Raw genomic sequence first — 19,165 nt, 5'->3', positions numbered from 1 at the left:
ATTACCCGCAAAAGTTTGCAGTGGAGATAGAGCTTCATCAATTGCAGTCAATTTATAGGGTTTCGTCATATTTTTTTTTTTGCAATAGAGTTACGATTGAGACGGAGAAAGAAGAAGATTGCTAACAAGACCGGCAATAATTGGCAATAAAACTGTGAAAAAACCTTCCCCTGCCTTAACTAAATGTTTTCTTTTCTATTCTTGACTGGTCTTTCTCTTGGACCGTGCACGAAAAATGGGTTGATGTTTTCTAGTCTGTTTCTTAATAGCATCTGGTAGTTGAACATTGCCTACAATTAAATATAAACACAGCTCGGAAATGAGTTTAATAAACTCTCGATCTACATTGTACAATATGACTTTCCTAAGCCGTGGTTTTGAACTAGTCAAAACAGAGAACAAGTGTTTATTGTGATGTAGCTTCTTCAACGTCATAATTTCAACTAATATCTTTTCCTATCACTCACCGGCAGATATACTGTTATCTCACGATCAAATATATTACTAATAACACATAGTTCTTCAGGTGTGTTTTGATTAAGGTCAATTACAATGTATCCCTAAGGTTTACTTTTACCCTAATTGTAAGCTGAAAGCATGACTTTAGGTTGACCCAGATAAATTTGTTTGTTTAAAGCTATGAGGAAACTTGAGTCACGAACAACTTTGTACACAATGTAATGAGTACAGTTCAATGCAAGAGTTTGCATACATTTACTCTGATGAAAAAAATTGTGTAGAACTATGGTGACGGAAATTATTTCATGATGAGAACGTACTGTAAACAATTGGATCATTTCCTCAGACCATTGCTCTATTGATTCGGCTAAATCGTCAATAATAAGCGAAGAATTTGGTTCAATTGAATTGAACACAACATCCGATCCCTCGGTAAATTTTATTTGAGGTTCAATAGTCCTTATTCTATCATATGATTGTTGCCAAACACTATAGCAATAGTATATATTTTTTTATGATAGTTTGATGATCTCCATCTGCCAACATTTTACCGCGATTCTGAATTATTTTCATCAAAAGTTTTGTTTTCCCACTTATTGATCGCCCACAGAGAAAATCTCTGAAAGGGGTTATCAACTGATATATAATCTATGTTTATCTGCTACTTGTATCTAACTCTATTAAATGAACAACAAGAACTGAAGTAAAATCAAAGTGTTTACTATATTAAACAGTTGATACAAAAAAACATTAGAAATTCAAAAATTTTTTTTTTACATTGTACAATGAAAACTAGTAAATTTGTGTACATGTATAAAAAGAAATAAAAACTTTTAATAATACAACACTGGGAAAAAATAAATCTGCTCTAAATCATTAAAAGATGCTACCGATAGCGCCCCCCCCGGCCGAAGGCCCCCCTCCCACTGGTGACTGGCCGGGCGGCCGAAGGCCCCCCCCCCCAGACGTGGGCCGCGAGGCCCCCCAAGGTTTTAGGAATTTTTAAATAAGTTTACTCACACCGAGACTTTCCCTATGATAAACACACTCGTCTCGGTCGGATGTTAAGTAGTGTCCAAGGGGAAGGGTACTTACACCATCTCTACAAACATAAACCTTGTCAGAAATGGTACTCATGGCAATCTTTTCAACGTTTACAGTAACATTTTTATATTTTAACGAGCGAATCGCCAACAGTTTTGCTCGTGGAATTGAATTTTCAACAATACAATTCCTATAGACGTCCATGTCAAAATTCTTTTCCACATAGTGCGTGGGAACTCCCTTGCAATATTTTCTTATTTCCTCGGTGTGTCTTTGCATAAAATAAACGTTCGGACTTACAAACAAACCCCGAGAAATCAAGTTACTTTCGGTTTTCGACTTTAAAAATAAAAGTTGGTTTAGAGTTTGACGTCTGACTAGTTCCGGATAGACTTCCCCATTCCAGTTTGTATAGTCCATCCGAGAACTGATGATTTCGCCGTTAGCCAAATCGTCAAGTAGGTTTTCTGTTTTGACTTAACAATAGAGAATCTGTATCCCCGTACCAGACCTGTACTTGTTCCTTCCTCGGCCATTATACTCTAGCTACATTGTAGTAGAATTCTAACATGAGTTTTTTTGAATTTTCTAATATGGCACTGCTTGCAGCAGCATTTTTTTTCAATACTTTTTTTCTTTTTTTTTCTATTCAGTAGTACCGAGTCTGAAGTAACGATTGTAAAGGAGTTTATTTTGGATTGGTAATTATTCGAACACATTGGTCGGGATCGGTTACAATGTCACAACGAGCCCTATTGCAAATACTTTCACACATTTTACCAAAGGCCGAATTTAAAATGAGTTTATAGATTTCTTTTTCGACCTTTGTTTTTGCTTCAGAACGTTTCTTGACAAAAGTGTCAAAAAACGTTTTCAAATAAGATTTTTGACTGAATTGGAGGGCTCTATGGATCTTTGTGACTTTGAAACCATTGTTACACATCCATTTCAATGCTAGGTGGTGTACTACAATATTTTTATTCGGCAGGAGATCGGCAAAAAGTTTTTGTTTTGAAGGTGACCAATGCATTCTCTCCTCCTCCACCAAAGATCTGTTGCGAGGACTCAAAGAGTCCCTAGACACAGATCTATTAATGCATTGAAAAACAAAATCTTTTACCGTATCATGAAGCTCCACTGGTATCTCCCCATCAATTTCAAAAAACCATCCCACCGGCCCATTCTCCTCAACACTGGCACTGTTGGGGAAATTGGAGGTAAAAGGATCATTGAGCCACTTATAGTTACCGCAAGGTAGAGCATAATGAGATATAGCCGAGGGGTGTAGGGAATTCATATCAAGGAAAACTGCATCTGACTTTTCTCCTGTCTTCTCTCCATCAGTTTCCAAGATACGATTCCCATGGAAAACGTAGCCACCTCTCATTGATCTCTCAATAAACAAGTGTTGATTAATGTCGGTGATGAGTCCAATTTTTCCCGACTAATTTTAAGGAAGAGGTCCATTACCATACGTGGACTGGAAAAATAATACCCTAGATCAAGATTAAATTCCTTATAAATTTGGTCCGTATTTTTACAGACAATATCCAACAGAGTTAGCACCTCACTTGACAAATACAATTTGCAGTAGTCAAATCCATTTTTGCACCCTCCTTCTGCCCACACCTTTTTGGCAAAGTTGTGTTCATCAGGGGTGCACTTGCGATCGTGCAGACTGTCGTAAAACCATTTAATTAAGGGAATTTTCTCCTCGGCAAATCTTGACATGGACTTCAAATCAGTCTAGGCGTAAACTCCCTTGACCGTTAACAAATCATGGGAGGCATTTGGAAATTTTTGTTTGAGAAGGGGGAAAGCGTTGCAGCCATCATCGTTTTTCTGTACTTGAATCAATTCACTCAAAGGTTTTGGGAAAAAGCTGAAGGAATCTAAAAAGCGAATTTTATTCGTTTACTCAACGCCGTCTTCAACATATTTCCACATAAATTCCAAAACAAGCAATTTTTCCGATGACTTAGGTATGATTTTGTAGGAAAAGCTGTCTTCCACCCATGCATCATCTATAACTCCATTTCTTTGAAGTTGTGCCATTGCTGGTAGCACAAACTTCAGATCATAGTTGGAATTGTGTATAAAAACCGGAAGAAAGTTGTTGTTTAATTTTTAAATTACAATTATTATGAGCCCACCCCCGAAAGTTACTTCTCCCTGTGGAATTAGCATCAATAGGATGATTGTGATCTCGTACTTTATCATTCTCGGCAAGAGCACCCCTACAAACCCAACAAATCGATCCTATTTCTAAGGCACATTCTTCCTCATCTGTTAGTGACATGGGATAGTTGGTATGACGCAATCTTGATACAGACTTATTCGCTGTTTTGATTAATGCTACAAGTGTTTTTTCCATGTTACCCTCCTCTCCCATAGTCTCAAAAAACTACCAGTTTCATTTTGTTGTTGTTGGGGTCTCGCTGAGCATGTGCATATGACACGGCTACAAGTGTATGTTCTTTGACTATACTTGACTTTGATAAGTCAGATACATCCAGCTATCTTGCTTCACAATCTAAAGCCACCTTATAACTCTTTAATAGGGAATTTCGAAAGTTTTTATATTGTGAAATTGCTTTGTCTCCTGCCGACATTTCTACTCTTTGATTGTCATGAATTTTACAATATTTCATATGATCATTGAATGTTTTCTCAGTTTGAAATGGGGAAAGACACATGGGACAGTAATGTCGTTCCCCTTTGTGAACACCCTGAGATAACAATCTACTAACTACAGTAATGGGGAAAAAATGACCATATGAATTTATATCTTTGGCAGGCTCATATATGATCCAAACCAAATTTTTTATAGTATCTACTGCCGGTGTCCTAACTGAATACAAAACTCCTTTTTTATTTGGTTTCTTCCCCCCATCCAGAAATTCTGTTTCATATTGAAGAATCACTACCCCCAACCCAATATTTTCATTTTCTTTTTCAAATATAGTTATTTCTTTTAAGGACACCGGATACTTGCCCTCCAAACAATCAAAATTTACTTTTGGGAAATTTTCTCCACCCTTTTGCGCAAATTCGTCCAGTTTTTTCATGGTAGCTTCCGCTGCAAGAGGTTTATGTGCAGCAGCTAAAAATGCATATTTAAAACATTTCAAACCTGCATCAAATCTTAAACCCTGAACTCCCCTTGTAGCCGACAAATCTGGATGACATTTTATTCGTCGGTGTCCATCCGCCCCTCTTAAAGTAAATTGTTTTTTTTAATTTACAGAGTTTCAGACCCAGATGCTCTATAAATAAAATCGTGGACCCGCTACCACTCTGATTAAATATATCAAATGTTGTTATTGATTTATTCACCCAACTGAATAAATTATCTTCAAAATTATTTAAACCAGGGTAAAATTTATGATCCCCAGTTCAAGAATAAAAATGAATAATATTAGCTGACTGTACCTTGTGTAAATATACCTTTTGACTAATTGAAGCTTTAATACCATCTCTTCCGCCCCAGTTCTGCATCTGAGTCTCAATAAGTGCTCGAATTTTGTCGATGTATGTATAGAGTTTCAACAGGGTCGATTAAAATAATACCTCTGTCAGTTAAACTCTCCTCGGGGGGGATTGAAAACTACCCTGTGTGTTTCAATATGACTTAGAGCAGATTCTAACGGACTAAATTCACGTAATACACGTTCTGGGGACGTGAAAGTGTTTTCAAACCCTGCACCATTTTGCACAGGGATCGTATCACTAACAGCATTAACATTGTCCCCAGAAACATCACTATCAACGATTTCCACAAGCTTATTAAGCTCTTCCATAGTAAACTGAAAATCAGGGGGAATATTTAGCGACATACCTTCACTAATATCCTCTTCTGACATTTGGTCCTGTCAAATGGGATATTTTCTTGGGTTCTTTCTAATTCTGAACCATTGAAGGTAGTTCATTTTTTCACATTCCCCGGAAACTAAAAGAAATTAATTTAGTTTTTCCCTTTGACTGGATATCTCTTCAAATACACACTTACACACACTATACAATTGTAATTGAGAGAGAGAGGTTAAATTAATTCTTTCTCTGAATTGATTTTTTTTGGGGGGCGGGGGGAGGGGGTTGGGGGTTGGGCTTATCATACACATACACACACGCACATTCCCCCCTCCCCCTTTTTTAAATACAATTTGTACTAATTCTATTTAAGCAACAAAAGTATAATAAGAGGCTTATGTTCAAACGTACACATGAAAGAGAGAGAGAGAGAGAGGATTAATTTAATTTTCTTACGTTTTCGTTAGAAGAGCTGATCATAGCTTGTGGAGAGTCCATGTTTGTTGTCGGGAGATCTTGTGTCATCTGAGGACTAGGGATGGTTTCCACTATATTCAAAAGTGTGTCCATAACTGTACAATCAACATGACCGGGAGACTGGCTTTCATCTTTGTCTTCCACTGAATGTATTTCGTGTGACATGGGTTTCTTAAGACTAGGGATAGAGTCAATCAGAGTCAATAAACTGTCCATAACAGAAGGATCAACACTTCCTGGTGACTGATTTTCTTCTTCATTTTCTTTCCGATTGACTGTACATTGAATCTCTTTCAGTTCAACAATACTTATATTTGTTGGTCTATTTGATCGCCTCTTCTTAGCATCGGTCTAGAAAATAATAGTAAAATCAAATTATTTGACACAAATGTGTAATGTCCTTTTAATCCTGAGAAAAAATTTCTTATGTCATGGAATGCTAACAAACAATTGTTTCTTGTAGTTTTAGTTTTTTTGTACAAGAATGGAGGGAGGTCTTATCATACACAAACATATATTTATTAAATTCCCCTATTATTATTATTATTATATCTTTTACTAATCCTATTTAAAAAACAAATGTATAATAAGAGGCTTGTGTACAAACACGCACATGAAAGAGAGAGAGAGAGGATAAATTAAATTCTCTTACATTTTTGATAGAAGAGCTGGTCGTAGCTTGTGAAGAGTCCACGTTTGTAATCACGAGTTATTCTGTCAGCCAAGGAATAGGAATAGAGTCCATAAGTCTCGAAAAACTATCCATAACAGAAGGATTGACTTGTCCTGGCGACTGATTCTCTTCTTCATTTTCCCTCCGATTGACTGCTCGTGGAACCTCTTTCAATTCAATAATTCTTATCTTTTTTGGTCTTTTTGATGGTCTCTCTTTGGCATCGGTCTAGAAAAAAAAATAGCAAAATCAAAATATTTGCTACAAATATATATATAGCCTTTTCAAATATATATATAGCCTTTCACATAATATATATATATATATATATATATATATATATATATATATATATATATATATATATATATATATATATATATAGTCTTTTCAATCCTGAAAAAAAACAGTCTCAGTTTTAATTTCTAGAGGCTTACAGAAAAAAGAGAGAGAGAGAAGATAAAGATATCTCGAAGAAAATATTTGCATAAGTAAAGAAACAGCCCCCTATGAGTCTCGTGGACCCTCCTTTTCCTTATTTTTTTTTACATTTTTGTGGGCCTGAGGCTGAGTTATTATAGCAGAGTAGGATACAAAGCTAAAAAAATGTTTTTCTTGTCTCTTCGAAATAAAGAAGTACATTTTAAATCTACATGGTTATAATTTAGAGTTTTGCTCCATGTTATTTAAATGAAGTTAAAAAAAGACCCCCCCCTCCCCCTACTATAGTGTTGCACAAGACTCAGGTACGTGTAATAGTCTTTAGGGACTAGTAGTTCCAATAGTTTGCCCCCCCCCCTATGGGTCTTGTGGAATCTAGTGTGTCTCAACTACTTTCCCTCATTTATTTTACATTTTTGGGGGTACCTGGTTCTAATTTAGAGTTCGGTTCCATGTTATTTAAGGAAATTATAAAAAAAGAAACCTTGAAGGTTTTTTAGACCGGAGAATCTTCCCTCCCCTAGTGGGAAATTAGGTCTCTTTTTCTTGTTTGTTAACAATCTACGATTAATTTTCTATGTTTTAGTGACCTTGGTAGTTCTTAATGAATTTACATTGGTCTATAAAAAAAAAGTCCTCAAACAAAATGAACAGGACTCTTCTGAAAGAAAAACATTGACGTGGTATATATTTGATCTCAAATAAAGAGAACTAGTATTTTCTTACTACTTCAAAAAAGCTCATTGATATGTTTCAAGTTTTAGCTCACATGACTATAATTCTATTTCTAATATTAAACTCAATGAAATTGAATAACTTCTTTTCTTAAAAAAATACTTGATCATTTCTTTTCAATCCTTCCCTCCCCTCGTCCTAAAAAAAAATATCATTTCTTTTCAATAGTGTTAAATACGCCATCTTATATTGGTATCTCAAGTGAAAGTAAGTCTTTGAACGCCCATAGTCTTCAAAACGTATTACATTCGTCTTGATGCTGCAAGTCGCTAACATTCCACGGGATCAAGCGTTTAGTTTGTTAAAGTGTTAGCATGTTAAAATGGAATTTTATCGAAGAAATGTTGCTTAAAAGTGTGACATGAAATGGGATTTGATGTTCATTTTAATATATACTTGGAACAATTTATTACGAAATTTGTTTATAAATTATATAGCCCCACTAGATATTTACTTGATAACTCAATAGCTATGAAATTTATAAATATATATTTTAATATGACTGTCTCTCTTCCACTTATATTCACTAAGCATACTAAAAATAAAGAAAAATTTACTCTCTCCATAGAATCACTATAATCCAAATTTCTTTTCTCAGACATAATTTATTCACTTAAATATTCTCCACCAGTCGAGTATTGTTAAACTAATGATAATATTATCATTGATTTCTCACCTTATATGTACGTTTCAGAAGGTCATGGGTTTCCCCCCAAAGTCCCGATTTCATCCAATCACAATACCTATTGCCCAAGTGAATTGGATTTTCCCAAAACCAGCAAACAATTTAAGTAATTGGGTTTTCCCCATGTTACATAGTACTTCAGTGGTGACTCATATTGAAGGTATATTTTTCCCCAAGGTCTTTCCCTGTTGAGAAACAAATTAGGTTTTCCCAATATTGTTCACAAAAACATGTTGTGTAACTAGGGTTTTTCCAAGGTCTTTGTTGACAAAAACATTTTTGGGTTTTCTCCAGTGACCTTGAACTCAGGGCTCAGGGACTTCAGACTCCCTAGCAGACGTGTATAGCAGCACGTATTTTCCAATCCCTTATACTTCTCGCGTCAATTGGAATTTTAGAGGTCTTTTACTAAAGTCTAAGACGTATGAACAGGATTTTTTCCGAAACTAGAAAAAAGCACTGATTTTTCTTTGTCACAAGTCAGACATGTCAATTGGAATTTTCAGACATTGTTACTGAAGTCTGAGACGTAGAAACAGGACTATTTCCAAAGTCAGATAAAAGTGAACTGAAACAGACAGACAGAGAAAACGACACAAAGACAGACAGACATAAAAGCACTTTTAAGTAAAACAAACCTTTAGTTGGTGAATTCTGAGTGTTTTAGTTGGTTACTGAGTATAAAAAATTAATGAAAGCACTTTCTAAGTACAACAAACTCAGCTAGAGGGCAAATTCCGAGTGTTTTAGTTACCGACTGCGTATAAAAAAACTAATGAAAAAAGAAATTCACTTATGATATTACTGAAAGACGAAATGAATACGGTACAAATACAATACTCGTGATTTTTTTAGAACAACAAAATTTGTAGTGACCTTTTTTTTACTTTTTTTTAAACATAAATCTCTTCAACTTTTTTTGTACATGGAAATTTTTTAATCTTTTTTTCAAGCGGCATAAAAAAATTCCAAAAACTATGTTAAACAAAGATTCTGTAATAATACCCGTCAAATGCGCATGCGCAGACGATTTCACTACCCGGTAATTTCGTAGGACACTCTCGAGTATCAATTTTTTCTTGAAATACCTGATAAGATTTTGATAATACCAGGCGTGATTTTACTATCACTTCATATTCCAAAAAATATTAACCGATTTTTTTGTTACAAGTGTATGCAATGTCATTTAAATACCTGATAAAAAAAAGTTGTAAAAATTCCCATGTTAGAAAAAAGTTGGAAATATCCGTTCCCTAAAAAAATGTCACTGCAAATATTGTTTTTCGTAAATAAAAATCACGGGTAGCACAAGTATACCATTTTTATTTCGTTTTTGAAAAATATCATAAGTGAATTTCTTTTTTTATTTTTTTTTATACGAGGCCGGTAGCTAAAAAGTTACCCAGTAGTTGAGTTTGTTGTACCCCAAGAGTTATTTTTATTAAATTCTTTATACTCAGTCACCAACTAAAACACTCAAAATTTAACAACTAACTGAGTTTATTGTACTTAAAAGTGCTTTTATGTCTCCCTGTGTATCTTTTTGTCTGTCTATTGGTGTCTTTTTATCTGTATGTCTATGTGTTCAGTTTACTCGTTTATGACTTTGAAAAAATCCTGTTCATTCGTCTCTGACTGAAAATTAAGTTCAGTTCACTCATTTTTTACCTCGGAAAAATCCTGTTCATCTGTCTCAGACTTTAGTAAACCCCCTGAAAATTATAATTGATGTTTCTGACTTTAAAAAATATGTTATACGTGTGTGCTTTCGGAATAAAATCCGGTTTATATCTCTCAGGCTTTGGTAACAACCTTATCCATCTATTTTGGATTCTAGTAAAACCCCGTATGCCTGGTAGCAGTGCCTGTGTCTGAAAATTCCTGTTCTTGCATATCTGACTTTTGGATAAATATTTTAAACGATAGAGTTGGTAGCGCACCCAAAAAACAACGGAAACACATCAAAGTAATGCAATAAATATATTTCTTGAAATGATGGCACGTACAGTATTACATATTATTAATACCATCATAAAAAAATGAATGTTTCGAATCCATTCCAAAAATAATTCATCAAGTTTTATCTTGACATGGCAATTATTTTATTTTGGGGTCAACGTTTAACATGGTTTTACTACAAGCTCGTCACACATTTCATCGTTCCTTTTGTTCAGCTCAATGAAAACTACCATTGGATAAACTACAAATGACACTGAATGTTCCCCGATGCTTTGCTTATCATTGAATTGTCTTGAATTTCCTTGGTGACATTATCTGCCAATGCCCTTTTTTATTTTGCCTACAACTTCACTATCTATTACAACATTATTTTTACACAGGTAAAAATTTCGGCACAGAGACTGGATATCAATTAATAAATCGATGTCTTTATGGCCCAAAACACACAAGGGTTCAATATGGAGTAGACGAAAAAACAAAAGAAAGAGAAAAATCCAATAAAAACAAAAGAAAAAAGAACACACTCACAAAGAAGACTATACTACCAAGAATAGATTCAATTATTTATACTACCACATAACAGGATGAAGGTTGTTTGTCCTATCAAGCCTAGACAAATAGCGACCGCGACGCTGCTCAGACACTGTTAGTGGCTCAGTTAAACCATAAGCCGACAAGTCTTTTGATTCTACCCCATAGGGGTATACACAAGAGAAATTTTGCAACACGAAAATATATAAGGATCTAATAGTCTTCTTATCTGTAGCCGTAAACATATTCCAAAATGGAGTCAATGCGAGGTCATGAGGAATCACAAAACCGTTGTAGACACGGGCGAGAATACGCCTGCTATAGAAAGCTTTAAAGTGAACTAGCATACGAAACCCTTTTCTAAGTTTCTCACTTAGATAAGAGATAAGGAGAGCCCTTGTAGTTTTTACACTATCCCCTATCGGAAGACCGAGATAAATAATATAAGTAGATAACTGAGCACTCTGATTTCCTAACTGCACGCATCCAACATCACCGACAGATTTGCTGAAAGCAAGGACCTCGCTCTTCGAAGCATTAAATTTGAGACTAATTTTGGCATATTCCCTACTAAGCACTGAAAAGTTCTCCTAAACAGACGATACGGTTCTGCTTAAATTCACAATGTGGTCAGCGTAATTGAGCATGGAAAGGTCCAAACCTTGAAAAAATTAATCATAACCTTTTTTGGGGTGTAGCCACACTATTATTATGCAAAGGTAGTGAGGTTACTCCATTCTGAAAGATTCCTTTCCAAACTGGAATTACGACTTTACACATTACATAACCATGACGAGTAGGTACTTTCACGAAAGCACATACTATCGTATACAGATTTTTAAATACCGACACAACTGAACGATTGAGACTTCGCTGCTGCGCACTAAACAACAAATGGGAATGCACACCAGAATTGGTCCGTAGCATACGTTGAAAATCAAAAAACAAATTGTATTGGATAGGCTAAAAATCAAAAGAAAAAAGTACCATAAAAGAGCAGAGTTATGACCCTCACCATCAGAAGAAAAGAATAGCAATACATTTTCTTAAGTTTTTCCGAGCTTCATTGATATCAACATCGCAACTGGTACGAAAAAAAGAAGGATTAAAAATAACTCAATCTCTAACCTAACATTGTTATTAATTTCTTTATCACCTTTGATTATGCTCATCCTCACAATTTTTTACTGTCAGGATAGCAACTATTATGATGAAAAGAAGCATTAAATAAGAAGAGAGAGCGTTTTTTTAGCGTTTTCAGTAAAGCAGTAATGATATCCAAGCATTAAGGACAGGGGCTGAAAGGATATATTTAAGATAAAACCGTAGCTTTCAGAAATAAAATGATTCATATTTTACCAGCCCCCCCCTCTCTCTCTCGAAAGCACGAGAGACATCGTGAATCATAAAGACGAGAAACTCGCCACTATTCTCTGTATCCATCAGGACATTGGCAAAAATATAATGCACGTGTTCCCGACTATAACCTTCCTTAAATCCAAACTAGTTGCCCGGATTTGAACACGCCTTATTTACGTCCTTAAACACTAGTAACTCCAGCAATTTACATAGAACAGAAGAAACTGTTATAGGCCTATAGAAACAACATTACCGGCTATCTTTATCTATTTTCAGAACAAAAGTCAACGTACCAACACAAAAAGAATTGGGAATAAGTTTAGAGTTAAAAATGATTTGGTAGAACAAATGTAGATACTGCAGCAGCTTGCATGTAATAAATGAAAACCACATAATTGATCATAAACACTTGAAAACTTTTTTCGAATGTGAATGATAGCACTGTAAATATCAGAGGCCATAACTACGAAACCAATATCTGATTTAGTATGAAATAGAATATCCACAAGTAGTGATTCAACACTGGATTAGATGGAGAAAATTTGACGGTGTAATAGCTGATCCAGTAACTCTCCCTTGGAAGCTATGAAGCATCACCTTTTGACTTTTTTCCCTGATGAATCTCCATATTTCATTTGGGTTCGTGATATTAGTAGAAGAGTACGCCTATCTTCTTTTTACGGTCTGTTGAGTGCTAGTACTCGAAAGATGGCGATAAGTTTTATCAACAGGTAACGAACGTGTTACCGCAAGCACAAAATCTGCCCCTCGTCGTCAACTATTACTTTTAGGCTTGCATCATCGTTAATCACTATCATCCCTGGAGATTTCACTCTTGCATATCCACCATTAGTACTGTTGATTTTTTCGGTAGTCCTCTCACTGTCATGATAACGCTCGCATACATTTCCAATGATGTTCCCGTTAATACTGGTTTTGTAGTTCAAACATTTGCTTTTGTCAGCATTCAATGCTATGATAGCTCTATCATGTACACACACTTTCTTGAAATATTTCATCTCGACCTTTTTAAAACAATATGAATGTGTTTATCCCTCCAGTGCACAATTAATAATGATCGAAAACATACAATAAACTAACTACTGTCGATGACAAACCACAGAGAACCACGGGGGCAGCCGCATAAAAAAACAGGTTCACCAAAGATTATACAATAATAGCCGTCAAATGCGTATAATATGTATTGCGAAGGTGATTTCACTATCCGGTAATTTCGTAAGACACTCCTGAGGATCAGTGTGCTCTTGAAATACTCGATAAGATTTTGATAATACTAGACATGATTTTTACTATCATTTCATATTACAAAAAATATCAACCGAATTTCTCGTTATAAGTATGTGCAATGTCATTTAAAGACTTGAAAAAATTTCTAAGTTCCAACAAAAAGTAAAAAAAAGTATCACTAGAAATATTGTTTTTCTATAAGAAAAAACCCGAGTAGCATAAGAATAGCCCACCATTTTCAATTCTAAATTCAAAAATATCATAAGTGAATACTCTTTGTTCTAAGTAAATGTAATGTCATTTTAAGACATGAAAAAGAAGTTGAAAAATTTCTAAAGTCAAAAAAAGGAGGGGGGGGGGGCAAAAAAGATAGGAAGAGGGGGGGGGAGTGTCTGAAATCATCAGAAACTGCCTAGCAACCACCTTAAATCATTGCACAATCTGTTTTGGAGTAGTGTCAAGAAAGATATTAACTTCACACGATGCCAGAGAAATTGATTAGGCAATTAACTTGGCACAATACGGTGATCTTTATGATGCGTGATGCAGTGTACAATGAGTAGTGGTGCGTAAAAAAACAAATTTTTACGCACCTGTTAACATACGCATGCGCGTAACATACGCACGCACAGATTTAACACTTAATGTGTAAAATACACATTAAGTGTTTCATTTTTAAACCTAAAATATTTGCATCTGTATACCTACAATACTACATTACAGTGTAGTTATACAAGTGCAGCCTGCTTAACATCCTTTGTAAAATTTTGGCCCTTTTACAACAGAAGGTTGCCAACCCATGATCATAACAAATATTATTATTAGCCGAAACATTATTAGTTGATATTTTAACTTAATGCCTTTATCTGTTCTTAAGAAGTTGTAATATGCCCTTATGACAAACTTGGATGGACATATTGTCTTTTGATTTAGTTCAACACCCCAATAGTTTCCTCTGAAAGTTCCAATATACCCGTTCCCTTTTTTTTCCTGGCATATTACAAGTACACCTTTTTCACAATCTGGATATGTATTGTACCTTTTGATTTAGTTTTACTACCCATTTAGTTTCTCTGAAAATTGGAATTTAATACCTCACTCTGTTCCGGAGACATTGTATCTATGCTCCTCTGAGAACCTGGATACACTTCAATCTTTTTGATAAAATTACCTTTAAAAGATTAAAATATTACCCTTGATTCTTTAGACAGGTGTCATCTGGTGCATACTTTGATATGTCCTGGTGTGTACCATTTTTTCCTGTCACACTATATACCAGATGACACCAAACTACAAAATCAAGCCTTATTTTCTTCTTCTGGATATTTTGCCAAAAGATGGCAACATAGCATGATCAGATAATTTGGCTTTCGTTTTGTACCACAAGCACTAAATTTTACTGAACAAAAAAAAAAAGAATCTAACGGCAAAATGTTTCTTGGGAATATTTCCCAAACTTTGAGGTGGGTTTACTCAAAAACAAAAATCGTAACATACCAAAACTATTGGTCTCGTAGTTGAACATCAAACTAACTATACTTGATTGTGTTAACGGTTTTTCCGAGAATGCTAGATAGGGCCCCTTTCACTCTTTTGTGTATTGGTATGGTGTGTAATATGGTCTGTCAGGTGCTTTGCGGCAAGGATCTTGCACAGTGCACCAAGACGCCTCGCCGGCTATATGCGGTCCGCGGGTTGCCCATCCATGGTTTAGATTATAAGGAAATCTCTTTGATGAAGACTTCAAACAACAATTACATATGATGTCTATTTAAGCTCTGTGTAGTTCTGCGAAATTTCTGTATTTCCAAAAAAGGACGTATAAATCAAATGTTCTTAAATGGGGATATTCATGCTCCAGTAGGCGGGTACGGGGAGAAAAAACAGTAGCTCTAGTTGAGGGTCTGGTGTTCATATTATTTAATATATCAATTTTTTCTTATATTATTTTGAAAGGTAAGTGAAAGAAGTTTCGACCCATTGGCTAGTCCACAGCAGGCTTAATATAGTAATAAGCCAAAATTTATTTAGGATGGTGTGAGGTGTTCTCAAGTTTTTAAATTTACTGGCAAACATAATTTTGTCAGTGATAACTTTAGCATTAAGCAGCTTAACAACTTTTGCAATTAAGATTTAGTGACTTTTAATGGACAAAAAATAAAGCACTATATTATTTTTTATACATTCGTAGCTTATGACGCTTCAAGATGTCTCAATGGGTTTAAAAAATTAAACATTATTATTTTTTATGTGTAACTTGAATTTTTAGAATTGTCCTCATTTTGAATAAATCCCACAAACACACAGAAGTATTATGAGTTGGTCTTTTTACACTAGTTTTATATATTTTTGTTGGCTCAAATAATATTTGTTTACTCAAATTTTAACATTAATTTTTACTCCTATCAGTAAAACTATTTTTTCTAATTAATCCTATACAAGAATTATTTGAAATTGATGTCCTGGCAAGACAAATTCTTGTCAATAACTTGCTGGGTGGGCTATTTTTTTAAAAGATGAAGTAACCTTAAACTGTTTTTGTTTATCGAATAGTTATAGCCACTCAGATAGTATTCCCTAATTTTAAGTGTTACCATGTACTCTGGATACAGAATTTTTTTTTAAATCTTTTTTTTAGCTTTTCCTCACATTGGTACTGATTAGAACAGCCATAAATACTTTGTTTCAAAAATGAAAGATTAATTCTTCTGAATTTAAGTTTAGGGGTAGGGTATCCTACCCCTACATAAATGAATTGTACAACTTTAACAACAGATCAATCACATCAGTTGGTAAAACAACCAGTCAGTTGGTAAAATCCATTACCCTGGTTCCCAAACATTTTGCCTAGCGATGCCTCTTGTAATGCTCCCTTTTTCATTCATACCCTCGAAAGTTCCATATACTGTTGATTATTCTTATCTATGTTACTTTTATTCTTTTATGGATAAACAATTCTAACTTATGTTTTGTTATGTAACTAAAGAAACTGTACTTACTTAAGTGGCAAAAATCCAATACTGACAAACAAATTCGCCATCCAGTTGACAGTAACTGCAATAGATGTCGCGAGTGGCCTGGCAGATTGATTGAATAATTCACTGACTCAAACCCAAGAAATTGCACCCAGACCCATGGCAAAAGCAACAACAAATGCAATAATCAGGATGATGTTGATGCATGGAATCCAAGGTGCCAAATCCTGATATGCAAAAAGGAAGATTATAATATAAAACCTTTATAATATACAATACAAAAAATTTATAATATATAAATAAATATATTATTTATTTATAAATAATATATTTATATTAAATATGTATATGTTGTCCATGTATATGTTGTCATATTAAATATGTTGTCTGCAACAAACTGATACAGCGAGACAAAAAACTGTTTGTGGAAAGGAAGACAAATGAAGTGGCGGGTGCAGCCAAGAAAGGTGATGTTGGCAGTCTGTACAGGATTATTGAAAGAAGGGGTACTTATTTAGAATCCAGAAAATACAGGGGAAAGACTGCATCAAAATCTCAAAGATGCTTAATGAAAAACAGGTTTTCACTGCATAGTGAGGTAATGCTCACTCAATTACAAAGATTTAAAATTTAGTTTTTTGGGGTTGAAGGGGCAGAAAAAAGGTACCTAGGTTAGGTTAGGCTACGTATTTAATATATGCTATATTTTACCCCCCCCCCCCCTATGTGCAAATATATAACCCAAATTTGTTCAGAAACTATTATATTTTCATCCTATTTTGTATTATTTCATTAGCATTAGTAAAACTAACAGTTCTTGCATGTTTTCTTGATTCTAAATAAGTTAAGAAGAAGGTTTATTTATACATAAATTAACAACTGACAGAGGAGGCTGATTATCCATCTCAACCTTAGTAACTAAAACTTCCATAGATGACTGGACATCAACATTAACCGCTAATCAAATTATTTCTCATAAGTGTTAAAAGGCCTTCACCTTTTTGAGAGGAGAGATATGAACCCTATCTTTTCTATGTATTGAATGATTTTTAATATTAAATTTCAACCAGAAGACAAATGAGATTCTTGGTTTTAAACACTTTCTGGGGATTTAATATTTCAGTATTATGGGGATAAGACTTCCATAGATGACTGGACATCAATATTAACCACAGATCTAATCAAATCATTTCTCACAAGGGTTGAAAGGCCTCCATCTTTTTGAGAAGAGATATTAAAGACCCTATCTTTTCTATGTTGTATTGTATAATTCTTAATATGAAATTATCAACTAGTTGACAATGGATCCGAACAATTTCTGGGGATTCAACATCCAAAAACCTTTTCAAATCAACCACAAAATCAATGGGTAAACCTGTTGTGTTAAATTGAACTATTTTCATTCTAAACTGTTTACTATCTTTGATACTAAGGGTTGTTTTTGTTTGTTTTTAGTTGATTTTTAATTTGAAATAGGTGAGAGTGTACTTGCATTTCTTTTGAGGAATTGATTTTTTGTTCAGGTAGGTTTTTTTGTGATTTCTGATATTAATTTTGAAGGTGAATTTGAGATTTGAAAAGTCATCGATTCTAAGTCATCCTCAGAAATAGAATGATTTGGAGAGGGGTCTATAAATGTTTTATTAGATGATGCACGTGAGGCGCTAATACCCTTAAAACATTATTTCCAAACAATCTGATATTGAATCTTCAATTTGTTTAAATTTTGAGGATAGAAATTAACTGATCATTTCAGGAATTCTAACTGTTAAGATTTCATCAATAATTTTCTTAATTAGTGGTTCTAAGACTCTTTGTTGAGTTGAAATGATTGGGCTTAAAGTAGGGTTTTCAGGAATTAAAAGGGGAGGGAATTCTTCATTAGAAAAAACTGGAGCCAAGTCTACCAGTTGTATGCTTGATTCACAGTTTATAGAATTAGCAGTATGATCATTCCCTATCTCACCCATTATAAAAACCCGGACAAAGGTGAGAGTGCTCCAGAGAACGTTTTTGCAGATATAAACATAAGCGGCATTAGATCTTTTCACGGGTAGACAAGTCAGATTTCTCTTGGACGCGAAACAAGTGGAAACCCGCTATTACGAATAATGCACTTTGTAACCATTTCTCATTGATTGACAGAAACAGATTAACCCGCTAATGCAGAAATAAGTGGGAGGAGCTTTTCGTTTGCACCGAGAATGAAGACCAGAAATGATCTGCGATAAAATTACTGGATAATTCTATAAACTTGTGGCTTGATTTAAGGATATCTGCATACTTTTTGCAGCACCAATGGTGATTTTTTCTTCTACTGCCTTAACAATAACTTTTTTAACATTCTTTGTTATGGGACATGCTTTTTACCAAGACAATTAGGGCACTTAAATAGTGAATTAGTTTCTCTATTAATAGGATAAGATGATGTTTGGTGGATATTGGCACACATTGAACATCTAGGTTTACTGCAATATACTTAGGCAGTGTACCTTTTATAGTGGTTGCAGATCATGACAAGGGGAATATATGTCTTGACCTTTTTTTGAGTACCCAGTATAGAAATAAATTCAGGGATATCAAGTGATCGGATTAATGATAAAACCATCAACATTCACCTTTTCAGATGTCTGTTGACCAAATATGGAGCATACTCTTGCGATACCTTGGTCCTTCAGTTCCTCTAATAAAGTCTCTACTGTAAAAATACCCTTATCAAAGAAAGCAAGCCCATTAGGCATGTAGCCCTTGGGAGAGTTTGACTACAAT

At 34.6% G+C, this 19,165-nt stretch overlaps 1 long non-coding RNA gene across 3 annotated transcripts in view; it reads right to left on the bottom strand.

Annotated features, from left to right (window-relative positions):
* The window catches only part of LOC148947903 (uncharacterized), a 56,829-nt gene that overhangs the window by 18,712 nt on the left and 18,952 nt on the right, over positions 1-19,165 (bottom strand). For all 3 annotated transcript variants that reach the window (XR_016142312.1, XR_016142311.1, XR_016142313.1), the window contains exon 2: positions 16,421-16,623. This is a non-coding gene — a long non-coding RNA (uncharacterized LOC148947903). The remainder of the gene's footprint in view (positions 1-16,420; positions 16,624-19,165) is intronic.

Source organism: Artemia sp. Qi Xiang Cuo, chromosome 10 (genome assembly GCF_049724085.1).
Source record: "Artemia sp. Qi Xiang Cuo chromosome 10, ASM4972408v1, whole genome shotgun sequence".
Taxonomy (NCBI): domain Eukaryota; kingdom Metazoa; phylum Arthropoda; class Branchiopoda; order Anostraca; family Artemiidae; genus Artemia; species Artemia sp. Qi Xiang Cuo.
This window is presented reverse-complemented; position numbering and strand designations above follow the sequence as displayed.